The sequence below is a fragment of the Nycticebus coucang genome, chromosome X, assembly GCF_027406575.1.
Source record: "Nycticebus coucang isolate mNycCou1 chromosome X, mNycCou1.pri, whole genome shotgun sequence".
NCBI classification, from domain to species: domain Eukaryota; kingdom Metazoa; phylum Chordata; class Mammalia; order Primates; family Lorisidae; genus Nycticebus; species Nycticebus coucang.
Window position 1 is genome coordinate 185,874,610 of NC_069804.1, and position 14,874 is coordinate 185,889,483.

Consider the following 14,874-nt stretch of genomic DNA (forward strand, 5'->3'; position numbering starts at 1 on the left):
TCAGAAGATGACCCTATTTGGAAATAGTTAAAATGAGGTCATTAGAATAGGTTCTAATTAAATATGACTGATTTCCTTATAAAAATGGGATATTGGGACACACAGAAGCATAGAAGGAAAACATTGGGAAGGGAGGCAGGGAGAGGACCACCCATAAGCCCAGAGAGAGAGGCCTGGAACACTTCCTTCCCTCATAGCCCTCAGGAGGAACAAACACTGCTGACACTTTAATTTCAGACTTTCACCTCCAAAACTGTAATGTCATACATTTGTCTTAGATAAGCCACCCAGTCTGTGGTACTTTGTTACAGCAGCCCTAGGAAACTAATACACTCTGCTTCCAGTCACTTGGAAGAACTTCTACATCCAGCCACATTAGTGTACTGGGCACTGAACTTGCCCCCTATCCATAGAACCAACTAGAAAACTAGATCAAATAAATACTTGAGGCAACTGCTCTCGGAAGTTGGATGGCAGTCAGTGCAAGGCTGTGGCCTCTATGAGACAAAAAACAAAACTTGTGAGCTCTATGACTCCCCTGTCTTTTAGCTGGTACACACTTTCTTGACCATGGTGCTCTCACAGAGTTGACAAAACAGCAATCCAAATTCTGGGTGGTTGATGGGGCTGGAATTTGCATTAAAAAGAACCAGAGATCTGCACTGGTGTTTCCCCACAAGACTTTGGCTGAATACTAATATGCACGTGTGTAGACTGAAACACTGTGAGACAAATTCAAGAACAACTAATGGGGACACACAAACTGAATAACTACTGGAGCTCACACAAGGCTGGGAAATATTTGAGTTCTGAACACCCAGAATGGAGAGACCTGGAATACTTAGTAGAAACTAGTCTGAAGGTAGAGCATTTCAGCAGTGAATTCCTGATGAAACAAAATGAACCTTCTCTCATCAGAAACATGCTTGTGTATGTACACAAACACACACACACACGCAAAGTCTTCTGGACACCGTTCTTTTACTGAACCACATAGACTCTCCCTTAGTGGCCTCATTCAGTTTCATTTCCCTTCACTACCATCTATTCGTTTTTTGATTTACAAAATTATGTTTTCAACCTGGATCATTCCCATGAACTTATGTATCTGAGAGGACTCTCAAACTTAACATGATCAAATGTAGCTTTTGATTTCAAACCCCCTGAACTTGCTCCTCTGCCAACCTTCCAATCTATCAGTAAATGGTACCACCATCCTTCAAAATTCTAAACACAAAAACCTTGGGATGATCCTTGCTTTTACTCTCGATGTCCAAAACATTAAAACATTCCATTGATTCTACTTTAGAACATTCTGAATCACCACCCAGGCCCTGTAACCACCCTCATCCAAGTCACCATGGTCTCTGGCCTGGGCAATTGAAACCATCGTTAATGTTAATATATTGTTATTAATATATTGAGAAGTTAAGGCTCCCTAATATGTTAAAAACAAAATCCAAACACTTTATTTTTTTGTTTGTTTATTTGTTTGTTTGACACAGAGTCTCACTATGCTGCCTTTGGTAGAGTGCCATGGCGTCACAGCTCACAGCAACCTCAAACTCCTGGGCTTAAGTGATTCTCTTGCCTCAGCCTCCCAAGTAGCTAGGACTACAGGTGCCCGCCACAACGCCCAGATATTTTTTTGTTTGTCATTGTTGTTTAGCATTCATTCATGGGTGGGTTTGAAACTGCCAGCCCTGGTGTATGTGGCCAGTGCCCTAACCACTGAGCTATGGGCGCCGAGCCAAAAATCCAAACTCTTTAACCTAGAAATTTCCATGTTAATGGCCCTGCTCATCTCTTCCACTTCATCTAGACAACTCCCTTGTTCTTCCACACTGGTCTTTTTGCTGTTCCTGAACATATAAAAATCTAATCTCTATCTTGGGACCTCTGCCTTACTTGTTCCTTCTTCTCAGAATACTGTTTCACCACATATTTGCATCATGGTCCCTAAGACCTCAGCTAAATTGTCACTTCTGCAGGGAGACCTTCTCTGATCAAATTAAAATGGTCACATCACCCTATCTTAATTTCCTACATACCACTTCTCAATACCTAGTGTTTTTCCTTTTTGTTTGAGGTTTACTGCCTGTTTCTCTGCCCAATTCCTCCCACACTCTTCCCCCTCACACCCACAATGTGGGTGAGCTCCTGGGCAGCGGAAGCCTTGTCTTGATCATGGCTTTATTCTCTGGGCTAAGTAGTGTCTTAGCACAGAATATTTTCTCAGTAAATACTTGTTAAGTGAATGAATTCCACACATGATTTCATGGCATTGTAGAAGTAGGTTTAAAACACTCCTCTTGAGAAACACGACTAGCTTTGTGGTTTACAGCAAACCTAATCACTAGGATTTAGTCATCACATATTTACGTGCTCAGAGCTAGGAATATAATGGTGAGCCAGGACAGACACAGTCTATAAGCTGGAATTTAGGCTGTCAGGCAAAGTTTGGTACCAGACTTCTACCTCGAAACCAGCAAATACCCCATTCAGACATTGCTGTAGCATGTTTTTCAGTATTAAACTGGGGTGTGAGAGTGAACAGCTAATGACTTTCCAGAGCATTAATCAATTAATCAGATGGACTATCAATGCTGAAGTTTACAAAAAATAAGGCTTAGAAGCTTGGCCACTTGCACCATAAAATAAACTTGGCTGGGTTATAGCAAGTTTCACTTCTTTGGCTCCAGAATTCACTCCAATAAAGTTGAAGGGACCCCATCTGGATTGTGTCCATTGTTAAAAGACACTGAAATGAACGAGAGACATCCTAAAAGTCTCTGAGGCTATAAAGAGACACTTTTGCCTTAAACTGATTTTCTGACTACAGTGATTACTGTCCCTTTGTTCCAGCAGAATTGGCTCCCTGCCCCCCATGCAGTGGTGAAATCCCAAAGCTATGAAATCATTTCCTTCACATGTGCACAGGATGGGTCAGCAACCTGCCTTCGTAGCCAGGCTTTCCAACTCAGGCCAAGGGAGCAGAAGCTATATCTATCTGCATTTGGAGCTCTAGGTTTTAATCCTTCAATATTGTTGTCATTTCAGCAATGACAGTTTCTGACTTAACCTCCAAAAGGAACTGTGTGGGCCTCTTATTCTCCTAGCCCATGGATGTTCTTCATACTGTCCTGGCCAAGAGCACCTAGAGCTCCAGACTTTTGGTGCTCAGATTCTGATTGTTCTCAGTGCTTAGAGTTGCTGTGTGTCAATAAGCCTGATAGAGGAGATCTCACTATTACATGTGAAGACAGGCACAAAGTTGGAACTAGTTTGGGGAACAGTTGGAGTTACAGGCAGAATACAGGAACCCTAAAAACCAACTCACAGTCAATGAACATCATCTGGTTTCCAACTCTTCCCTGGGACCTTAGCCTATGTCAACCTAGGCTGTATGCTGTGGGATGGCAGGAACGTCACCTATCTTTGTCCCTAAAGTACTTCTAACATCTTTAACCGTCTTGGCATACAATACATATTCAACATATTGTTACTGTCCAAATGACCAACAGAAGTGAGAGTGGCTATAAAAGAGCAACACAAGAGATCTTTGTGAGGAAACAGTTCTGCGTATTGACTTCATTGGTGGTTACACGAATATACACAGGTGATGAAATTGCATGGAGCTACACACACACAAGCACACATATAATGGGTGACACCTACAGCAGCTCCAAATAGTATCCATGTCATTTACTACCAGTGAGACTGAACAAGAGCTGTGCACCCTGTAAAGTACAAAATGGGCGCCATACTCTTGTGAAAAGACATTTTTCAAATGCCTGGTGTGGACTAAGGCATATACTCTAGGGCGGGGTGCAGCAATTAAGATAACTCAGACCCTGCTCCTATGATGCTCACAGTGCTTCATTGGGACAAGTACTGTTATGGAATGTGCCACATAGACAAATTCATAACTATGAGGACAATTGGAGTGAGAGAATAAAGCTAGAGAGGTGGCAGTGGCCAGATGATAGGGGTAGAATTGCTAGAGCTGGCTCACCAACTATATGTGGGCCACATGGAAGAGGAAAGGGTTCTGGCTGAATCACAGGCTTCAGGTCTGCAATTAGCAGATAAATATTACTGTGTAACAACTTATCAAGGCCTCCTGAAACGGGGCGAATGATCTTTCTTCAGTAATGCCATTTCCTTATCCTATGCATTTATCAACTTACATTCATAACTTTGGGAAGTAGTCAAGATAGCTACTGCCCTAATTTTCCAGAAAAAGAAACTGGTACTCAGATGAAATGGCTCACTGACTCACTGTGAGTCTGAACCAAGTATCATGGCTCCCCGTTCGGTTTTCAAAAACACTGAAAGTACTTGAAATTAAAGAGAGAAAATAGAGCTACAGTAGGAAGAGGGCACATGCCCATTCAAGCTGGTTGGTGACCTTTCAAGATAGCTCAAAACTTTACCAGGCTCCTGCCACACTCTGCAGTTTACTAGGTGGCAGTGGAGGAAACAATCACGGGTTAGAGTACTTTCATCACTGTTCTAGCACATGGAACTGTCAAAACCGTTTCCTCTGATTTAGCTCTATATCCCAAAGTCAAATATTTCTGTTACTTCATGTACAAACACTCTTTTTTGGAGTGAAGAAGACACAGAGGGACAAGAAAAAGAAAGTGGACCAAGCCTGCTCTTGCCTGATTTACCGACTTCTCATTTCCTCGTACATTCTTCCTTATCCCTGTTCCTCTATGAACAAGTTTCCACAACAGTGTTTTTCTGGCTCTTGTGTGTAAGTAAATGCTAGTAAGTGTTTAGAAAACCTAACAACTCAATCACTGACTACCATTTGTGAGGCCCCTGGGAATCTTGGATGTGGTCTACAAATATGAAATGAAAGAAAGCATTTGGTAACAACTTAAGAGATTTTCAGTAACTCCCCAAGACCTGCTCCTTAAGCCAAGCTTGCCTTCTCTTCCCAGTGGTTATACCTTGAACACACACAGGAAGTCTGGGGTGTGTTTATGTGTTGCAAAAGGTAAACATCACTGAAGAAACAGAATTCTGGTTAAGGTTCTATTTTCTGCTGAGCTTTAATCAAGAGGTCCCTTTCTCTCCGCCTTCTGCTTCCTTGCCAAGGGTGACCACAAAGGCCATGGAACGCAAGGACAGGGGGTTGGGAATTTCCAGGAGCAGACTACACTGCTCCTGTCTGTTTTGGCTCAGTGCCACTGGTGACCTTTCAGCCTGATGGCCTGTAACCTTCAGCTCCTGCCAGATAGAGTTGGGACTTATCCCAGACATGGAATAACTTCCTGTGATTGTCCTGAAGATGGTCTGGCCCACAGGATCTGCTTCCATAGCTTGTTAACAGAGGCAGAAAAGTCCTGTAGCTCTGTAGTTTGGTGGGCCCTGGAAGGAAGAATCCTGAGAAGAAATGTTCAGCCATACTACATGACATGCACTTGACCTTCCTCTTACAGTGAATGCTACTGAATATCCTGGCTGGTTTCTCATTATTTGTGTTGTGGCAGAATCTTAGAGGTCATTAACACTAGTTAATCATATTTGCAGCTTTCACAAACAGGGAAGGGTCACTAATAAACTATGTGCCAGGACTAGAATATAAAATAGTAGGTTGGAACAATGAGTTTATCTTAAAATCTAGTAAGTTCTGAGATAGATTGTCTGAAGTACACTGGAAACAGAAAGGAGGCAGTCAAGTCTGGATAAAGTTTCAAGGATGGTACAACATGAAGGAGCTGAGCCCAGCAGACCAAAATGGTTGAGGGGAAGCTCTTCTAGGCAGAGGTACTTACAAAGGCATGAAAGCATGAGAAGCAGCTTTCTAAAACTGTCCTCACTCCAAAGTGCTAGGTATAAATAGCGATGGTGCTAACACAACATTGTGAAGGTACAGAATTTAATGCCACTGAACTATACCATTACAAATGATAAAAGAGGTAAATATTATATTACGTATATTTTAACAATAAAAAATAATGAAAAAAAATGTTACCCTCACACCATGTGTCCTCTGGGAACATGCTTCCCCCAATTCCCCAAGCTGAATACAGGACTATCTCCAAAGGAATCCATTAACAATGAGAACACCTTAGTGCCAAAGTAACAGAAAAATGGGAAGTAACACATCCCTCAAAATATACAATGGTAATAATAATAGCTAACATATATATCCCAGGAATTATACTAAGTGCTTTAGATGGATTAAATTAAATGATTTGACCACTATTTAGACCCCAGTAATACTTTTTATACTATTTTATACATATGCAGAAATTGAGATGCCAAGAAATTTAAAAACTTGCCTAAGGGCAAGAGCGCATATGTGACAAAGGTGACTGAATTTAGATCATCCACTTCAGCCTGGTTCCTAACCCACAGGCTACATGGGATGTGGAAAAGCTGCCACCCATAGAGAGGGACTAGAGCTGAGTGTGCCAGAAGGGGGAGGCAGAGTCAGAGTCCCCCAAAGATGGGAATGAGCTGAATTGACTAGAATTGTGGGAGAGTATTTGAATTAAAGAGAGGAGAAAAACACAGTATAATTTTATAAAAACGAGCTTATAATATAGCATGATGTCTTCTGTTCTTTTTCCTAAACTACATGAATCTGGAAAGCATTTGGAAAACCTGGTCTCTTGTGTTATTAGATATAAGATATCTGAGCTTCAATACTGAAAAAAGTCTTTCTCAATGTCCCAGCAGTCTCTGATGTCTAGCAGGGACTCAATAAATCTTGAAGTAATTAATTAATCTCTATCTCATTCCACATATAATCAAAATAAATTCTTCTTGGATTAAAGATTCATATTTTAACAAAGAAATAATGATAGTGAAGGAATGTACAGCATTGAGACAGAGCCGGTCCTGCCGACTTGAAGGAGCTGATATATTTTACTTTACTTTATGTCTTGGTGGGCTTACTAGTCTATGGAATTGACAGAAAGCCAACATTTAGGTATTCCTGATGAAGTATACTGATAAATAATAAAGGAAATATAAATGAAAGGAATGTGGTGTTTTTTGTTTTCATTTTTTTGAAATTGTTAAGGAAGATACCATGTGGCCATTTGTGGAAGAAGTCTGTCCTTATTTCTGTATTGATTAGGTCATTTGTGCCATTTGTTCTGCTCCGTGGGAACTACTTTATTTGGCTTGCTTTTCTGTACTCTGAATTACCTTGTTTCTCTAGGCAAAAATTCTTACTGATAATAGAAATCTAAGGTTTCAGTAGCCTTTGTGAGAAAAAAAAAAAAGAATGATAGTGCTGAAAAAATAGAGGTGGGTATTTCCGGAACACTGGGGTGTGGGGATGGGAGGGGGGTGGAGGTGGCTTTTGAACATGACAACACAGCTAGAAAAACACTGCCATATAGGAATTACTAAAAAGTAGAAATGTCTATGCTTGAAACCCCCAAGTGTTCTGTGTGAGCCTGATGGCGGGAGGGAAGAAGACATGACAAGGGAAGGAGTCCCAGCACTTCCGAGTCATTGGGGAATCCAGCAGTAAACTACAGACCCAGATGGATTTTTACCAGGTGGTTCATCAGCTTTAAATACTCCTCTGGCTGCCAAAACCACCTACGAGCCTCTGGCTGGCACAAAACTTTGAATCAACAGAAGCTGCTCCATGCAGGTGACCACAGGGCAAGAGTGTTTACTCAAGCTCCTATCTGAGCATGGGAAGAGCTAAGTCCTGAGGGTGTCTGCCTGCCTACTTACTCCCAGATACTTGGAGAAGAAAAGAATGTTCTCAATTTCAACTTGGTTTCATCACTTCCTTGGCTCAAAGTACAGCTGCTATTAATCAAAGGAAGAACCTTTTTATTATTATTACTTTTTTATTGAGATGGAGTCTCACTTTGTCACCCTCAGAGTGCTGTAGAGTCCTAGCTCACAGCAACCTCAAACTCTGGGCTCAAGCAATTCTCTTGCCTCAGCCTCCCTAGTAGCTGGGACTATAGGCACCTGCCATAATGCCCGGCTATTTTGTTTGTTTGTTTAGCAGGCCCGGGCCAGGTTCAAACCCACCACCCCTGGAAGCATGTAACCCTAACCACTGAGCTACCGGTGCCCCTAAAGGAAGAACACTTTATTGTTTTTTTTTTTTTTTGGTAGAGACAGAGTCTCACTTTATGGCCCTCGGTAGAGTGCCGTGGCCTCACATAGCTCACAGCAACCTCCAACTCCTGGGCTAAGCGATTCTCTTGCCTCAGCCTCCCGAGTAGCTGGGACCACAGGCACCTGCCACAACGCCCGGCTATTTTTTGGTTGCAGTTTGGCTGGGGCCGGGTTTGAACCCATCACCCTCGGTATATGGGGCCGGCGCCTTACCGACTGAGCCACAGGCGCCGCCCAGAACACTTTATTGTTTGTGGCTCCAGGCAAACAGCCCTGGCCTCTTCCCTGCTGACCCAAATGCCCTTCCTTTCCTCCCAAGAACACATGTGCAAATTAGTGTTGAGAAAATGTTGTTGAATGAATGAGTGAGCACTAATCCAAAACATGCCAACCTGCACACTCTGATGCAACAACACCATAAGCACGGACCTCTGGTCAGCCTGGGTACAAGATGCTCCCTGGTCCTCACCCTCGCCCCCTATCCTAGGAGAACATTACATGCCTTTTCTCCCTTCAAATTCCAATCCACTTTACCCCAGGGCCCCACTCTGCTTACAAGTCCTTAGAGTCCAAGAGGTAGGATTAGCTCATGTCCTCTCTTCTCCATGTTAAAGATTTTTCACCAAAATCCTTGAGAAATCTTTCTCTTAATTTGTTAATATTATGCTGTCCCCAAGGGATGAGACTTATAATTGATCTAGAGTCTTTCCATGAGTTGTTTGGACTTTCCCTTCTTGATTTTCCTTCATTCTTTTTAATGAGTTTCATGAGGTGAGTTGTACAACTCACTTTCTGTCATCTTTCTCAGAAATCTCTTTTTAAGCTCTGGAGATTGGACCAAAGGAAAAGAGTATCTTGTTTAAATCTGTATGTCATCTCCCTCCATGAACTGCTGTTACCCTTCTATAAATTGCTATTCATCTATTTTGCCCATGTTTCAATTGCGATGCTGATCTTTTTCTAATAATTATTAAGGATTATTCATAGAGGTGAAGGATATGAACTCTGCTTGCCATAAATGATATGAAAAATTTTCACATTTTATCATTTGTCCTTTAAGTGTCTACTACTTTTGAACCATCTAAATAGTGCTCAGCATATAGAGCATGCTCACCAGGTATTCGTTGAAGGATTGACTGAATAAATAATGAATGAACAAAAATGTTCTATTTTCATGTAGCAGAAATCTGTCCTTCCTTTATAGTTTTTCCCTGCTACCATGTTCAGAAAGGTTTTTACAGCCCCTAAAATAAGATTGAGATTACACATTTCCTTCCAGAAATTTTTATTTCATTTTAAATATAAGACATCTGGAATTCATTTCTCATATTTATTTTAAGTGATATTAACCTATAGTTTTCTGTTATCTGACAATTGTTTTCATCTCTTTCATATATGCTTTATAGTGCTGACCAGGATAACATTTTAGGGGCTAAGCCTTTTAAAAGTATACTTTTTTTGGGGGGGTGGGGCAAGGGAATGTTAGAATTCTCATTTGGTGTGAAAATGTGGGTGGGATTAAATTAGCAGTTAAACCCCAGTTTAATTTCTAACTGCACTGTTCTCATGGACAAAGACCCCAAAGTATTTAGTTTTTGTCAGCATTAAAAGCCACAATATAACAGACTTGCTTCTTGTGAAAGAGGAACCAAGTACAGCCAGAACTGGAAGCCTCTAACAGGAAGTCATGACTTAAGTGGTGAAATAACTATAGAAAAGGAGGCATGTGAGGGGACCTTTGGGGGCTTAGCTGTCATTTTGCATCTGCTGCCTTTGAGTAAGTAATAGCTTTAGCTTGGTAGAGCAAGGTAAAAATTCTTATCTGCAAAGAATGCAAAATGAGCTCAATTAGCTGGATAGAAAGTCTCCAGTGAAAGGCTTTGCTAAGAACTGACTACAAATATGAGTAAGTCAAACAAATAATCACGATACAGCATGATCACTGTTGGAAGAGGAAAGTCCAGGGCTTGAAAGGGAGGATGGGAAGGTCTTCACCCACACACTTTGTAGGTCAGTGGGGCATTCTTATGAAGCTTTTACAGGAAGACAGTGTGTAAGGGAGGAACCCCCAACTTTGATGTGGCCCACTCCAGGCCCTGAGATGGCACACAACAGGCTCACCACAGCCCCTGTGCTCACAGGCTGACCAGTCAGGGAGTGAGATAGACAAGTAAACAGAGGACTGCTCCGCAAGGGAAGGAAACTGCCTGTGATCCCTGTTTCCACTCTGCCCTTAGCTGCAGAGATGCAAAGATGACATATCTGCAGCCAGATCAGCTCAGTCTTCTCAGCATGCTCTGGGCACATCCAGACTGACAGAAGAAGTCCGGAGGCCTTCCTCACTCCAAGATTATAAAAAACGTTTTTGTATTTTTTCTTCAAGTCTTTTATGTTTAATTATATGTGAATATAATGTGATATGCCAAACAAGTTACAAAAACTGTAAAGGAAGAGACTTGCAGATTTACTTACAAAAAATCCAAAACACACGGTGAGAGATCCTATGACCAAGGCTGAGATGATCAATATTGGCCCAAAACCATATATCTGTATCTAATTTAAAGACATCTTTTATGCTGTATCATTTACTAGTTATCTCTACCCATGATATTGGCAAAAATTTTCAAATATATGCACAATGGATATTGATCACATTTTTCAAAATGGCAAAATATTGGGTGACACCTGTAGCTCAGTAAGTAGGTCTCTGGCCACATACACTGAGGCTGGGGTTCAAACCCGGGCTGGGCCTGCTAAACAATGACAACTACAACAACAACAAAAATAGCCAGGTGTTGTGGCAGGAGCCTGTATTCCCAGCCACTTGGGAGGCTGAGGCAAGAAAATCGCTTAAGCCCAGGAGATGGAGGTTGCTATGAGCTGTGACACTGCAGCACTCTATCCAGGGAGAAAGCTTGAGACTCAGTTTCAAAAAAAAGGCAAAATTTCGGAAAGAAACTAAATATCCATCAAAAGGTCAAATCAATTACATCAAAGTGCACATGTGCCAACCTGCTGTCTCCATGCTCACAGCACTCCAATGTCCCATCTTCTCTCACTTAGGGGACAAGCCAAAGGTCACACTTTAGCCTACATGGGCCTACAGAAACCCCTTGCCCGGGTGGCGCCTATGGCTCAGTGAGTAGGGCGCCGGCCCCATATGCCGAGGGTGGCGGGTTCGGACCCAGCCCTGGCCAAACTGCAACAGAAAAAAAAAAATAGCTGGGCGTTGTGGCGGGCGCCTGTAGTCCCAGCTGCTCGGGAGGCTGAGGCAAGAGAATCACGTAAGCCCAAGAGTTAGAGGTTGCTGTGAGCCGTATGACGCCACGGCAACCTACCCGGGGGCGGTACAGTGAGACACTGTCTCTACAAAAAAAAAAAAAAGAAAAGAAACCCCTTGCCCCTTCTTTCCATTACTACTCTGAACTCACCTACTCTGCCCCTCACTCCCTGGGCTCCAGCCAAGCTCACCACTCTTAGAACATCCAGGCATGTTCCTGCTTCAGAGGCCCTGCACTGTCCATCCCCTCCCCTGATTAAGGTATGAGATATGCAAATTCCCAGATACTTTCAGCTCTCTGAAGTTCAAGCAAAATGGTCTCTAGTAGGCCAAGAGCAATCCCTAAATGGGAATTGCAAGTGACAGTTGTTGGAAGTGAAAGTGGAAGTAGAGGAGCACATCCTCCAATATCCCTCTGTAGTACAGGTACCAGTAGTAAAATATAAACTGGTCACCTTTATTGACTACTTACGAAGTTCTCTACATATAGGTCACTTAAATCCTCATGACAACTGTATGAGGCAGAACACTGGTCAACCTTGACAAGGGCAGTTTGGGTGGAGCAAACACTGATTAGGAGTGAGTGAGAAGTACAATATCCTTACTTGTAAGCCTTAGTGAATTCATCGATGTAAGCATTAAGCATCAGTGGCTGCTTCAATTATAAAAAGAGAGACAAACACTATAGGATTTTCCTCCTAAAGGAGTATAAGAATACTAGCTAGGAGGATCCATTATCTTATTCTCTCATAAAATAACAATATAAGACTGCTTAAAGGTAGAATTGGGCTATTGGCTGAAGATTTTTTTCCCTGGTGATTCAGGGAGAAATTTACATTTTGACTTTTTTTTTTTTTTAAACCATGGCTTTTGTTCACAAATTGCTGACTAGCACTTATATTCTCAGAAAACGCCCAAAGCCAAGTATTGGCTTGCATCCTTTTTTGCGTATTCACTTTGCAGAGTATTGTTCCAATATTCCTCAGAAACCAGTGGTGGCTCCTGGCAAAGCCTCCTCACAGAGGAAGACTCAAGGTGGGTTGCAGGAACATCACCAGCAAGAAGTTGCCTTGGATACAACTTCTCCTGATGAGAAGCCAGAAGTTAGTTTTGATAAAGCAATTAGAGATGAAATAAAGGACCATTTTAGGCATTCGAAGGATGAACTTGTGAATCATTGGATAGGGCCAGACGGCCGCCCTCTGCACGAGGTCTTGTTGGAACAAGCCAAGGTTGTCTGGCAGTTCCGTGGGAAAGAAGATTTAGATAAGTGGATAGTGACTTCTGATAAGACAATTGGAAGCAGAAGTGAAGTATTCTTAAAAATGGGCAAGAATAACCAAAGTGCACTGCTCTATGGAACTCTGAGTTCCAAGGGACCTTATGATGGAGATAGTAGCCAAAGTGGATACTGTGCAATGATATCCAGGATACCAAGGGGCCTTTTGAGAGGAGGAAGTCTTGTGATTGGTCCCAGTTTAACACTGTGTATCTCCGGGTCCGTGGGGATGGTCAACCATGGATGGTGAATATCAAGGAGGACTCAGATTTTATCCAGAGGAAGAATCAAATGTACAGTTACTTCATGTTCACCCATGAGGGGCCCTACTGGCAGGAGGTCAAGATTCCTTTTTCCAAATTTTTCTTCTCAAATCAAGGAAGAATCCGGGATGTTCAGTTTCAGCTTCTGCTCGACAAGGTCTCTTTTATAGGATATACCTTGGCCGATAAAGTGGATGGTCCATTCTTCCTGGAAATTGATTTTATTGGTGTGTTTACTGATCCAGCCCACACAGAAGAGTTTGCCTATGAAAATTCTCCAGAGATTAGCCCAAGACTTTTCAATTAAATAATATGTAGTAGTTTTATATTACTAAACTAACAGTAAAAGCATCTTCAGAGATACAGACAAAATAAAATATTTCTTTAATGGCAAAGAAAAAGAAAGAAAATAACAATATATTCAAGTGCTGTTATAATCTAGAGCAGGCGTCCTCAAACTTTTTAAACAGGGGGCCAATTCACTGTCCCTCAGACCTTGGAGGGCCGGACTATAGTTTTTTTTTTTTTTTTAAAAACTATGAACAAATTCCTATGCACACTGCACATATCTTATTTTGAAGTAAAAAACCAAACAGGAACAAATACAATTCACACCACTTCATGTGGCCTGTGGGCCAAAGTTTGAGGACCCCTGATCTAGAGGCTGGTATATACATATACTGCCATCTTCTGATTAAAAAAGAACAAAATGCTAGAATTGAAACTTCCTTTTCACTTTTTGGTGCTGTGTATGTATTTTGCTGCTAATAGTCATCATTATCATGAAAGTTTAAGCTTGCCTCAAAGCATGTAGCCTGTGGAGGAACCAGTTTACTGCCTTATTTCTCCACTATTGCTCCCAGTTCTGAACAAGTGAGTTTTCCCAGTAAGGCTTCTAACCACTGTGCTACATCTCAAAAATACCTAAGCAGAACCCATCTAAAACAGTCACCTCAGACCCAGAAGATGCAGCTAGACCTTTGTGGTGCATATTATAGGGGTATTTGCGAAACTTGGTAAATGTAGAATGTAAATGTTTTGGCACAGTAACTGAGATAACGCCGGAAAGGCTATGTTAACCACTGTGATAAAAATGTGTCAAATGGTTTATGAAGTGAGTGTATGATGCCCCATAATCATATCATTGTATACAGTTATGATTTAATAAAAAAATTAAAAAAAAAAAAAAGAAAATTATGTACTTCGATTCCTTCTCATCACTTGGTTGTATGCTTTCTCTGTCAGGCCTGAGTTTAGTAGCTGGGGTCACTGGTTTCTGGTTACTTTATATTGCAAATGAATAAAATGTTTTCTTGTCCTTTGTTTTTGCTCTTTCACATTCAACTACCATCTCATCCCTCTTCTCTTCACTATCACACTTCTTACTGTCCCTACTACCCATTTCTTCCTAAACCACTAATATTGGGAGTTGGTTTCACCAGAAAGAGTAGGAAGCTCCATTGTGACTTCAGACCCAAGTAGCTTTCTCCAGTTCAGCTCATTCAGTAATGAAACAGCATTTTGCATTCATCTTCCCTATCTTGTACTTCTCATGTTCCTTTTCTGCGCCCTATCAGTCAGAGCTGTGGGAGGAAGAAGGGGCAATTGCCATTTTCTTCACAAAAGCAGACCTCTAACATGCTCATTAACACTCTTCCTCTTACTCTCTAACTGTGGGTATCTCCCAAAGTTCTGTCCTTGGTCATTCCTACTCATCACAGCCCTCTTGGATAATCTCATCCACCCCCATGATTTTTTAAAATTTTTATTTATTTATTTTTAGACAGAGTCTCATTATGTCACCCTGGGTAGAGTGCTATGGCATCACAGCTCACAGCAACCTCAAACTCTTGGGCTTAAGCCATCCTCTTGCCTCAGCCTCCCAAGCAGCTGGGACCACAGGCGCCCACCACAAGCCCGACTGTTTTTTTTGGTGC

At 41.8% G+C, this 14,874-nt stretch overlaps 1 protein-coding gene and 1 pseudogene across 4 annotated transcripts in view; one reads left to right on the forward strand and one right to left on the reverse strand.

The window, feature by feature from the left end:
• Positions 1–14,874, reverse strand: part of GAB3 (GRB2 associated binding protein 3) — a 147,826-nt gene that overhangs the window by 113,097 nt on the left and 19,855 nt on the right. The gene's annotated exons all lie outside the window — the stretch shown is intronic.
• Positions 12,259–13,244, forward strand: LOC128577956 (complex I intermediate-associated protein 30, mitochondrial-like; annotated as a pseudogene).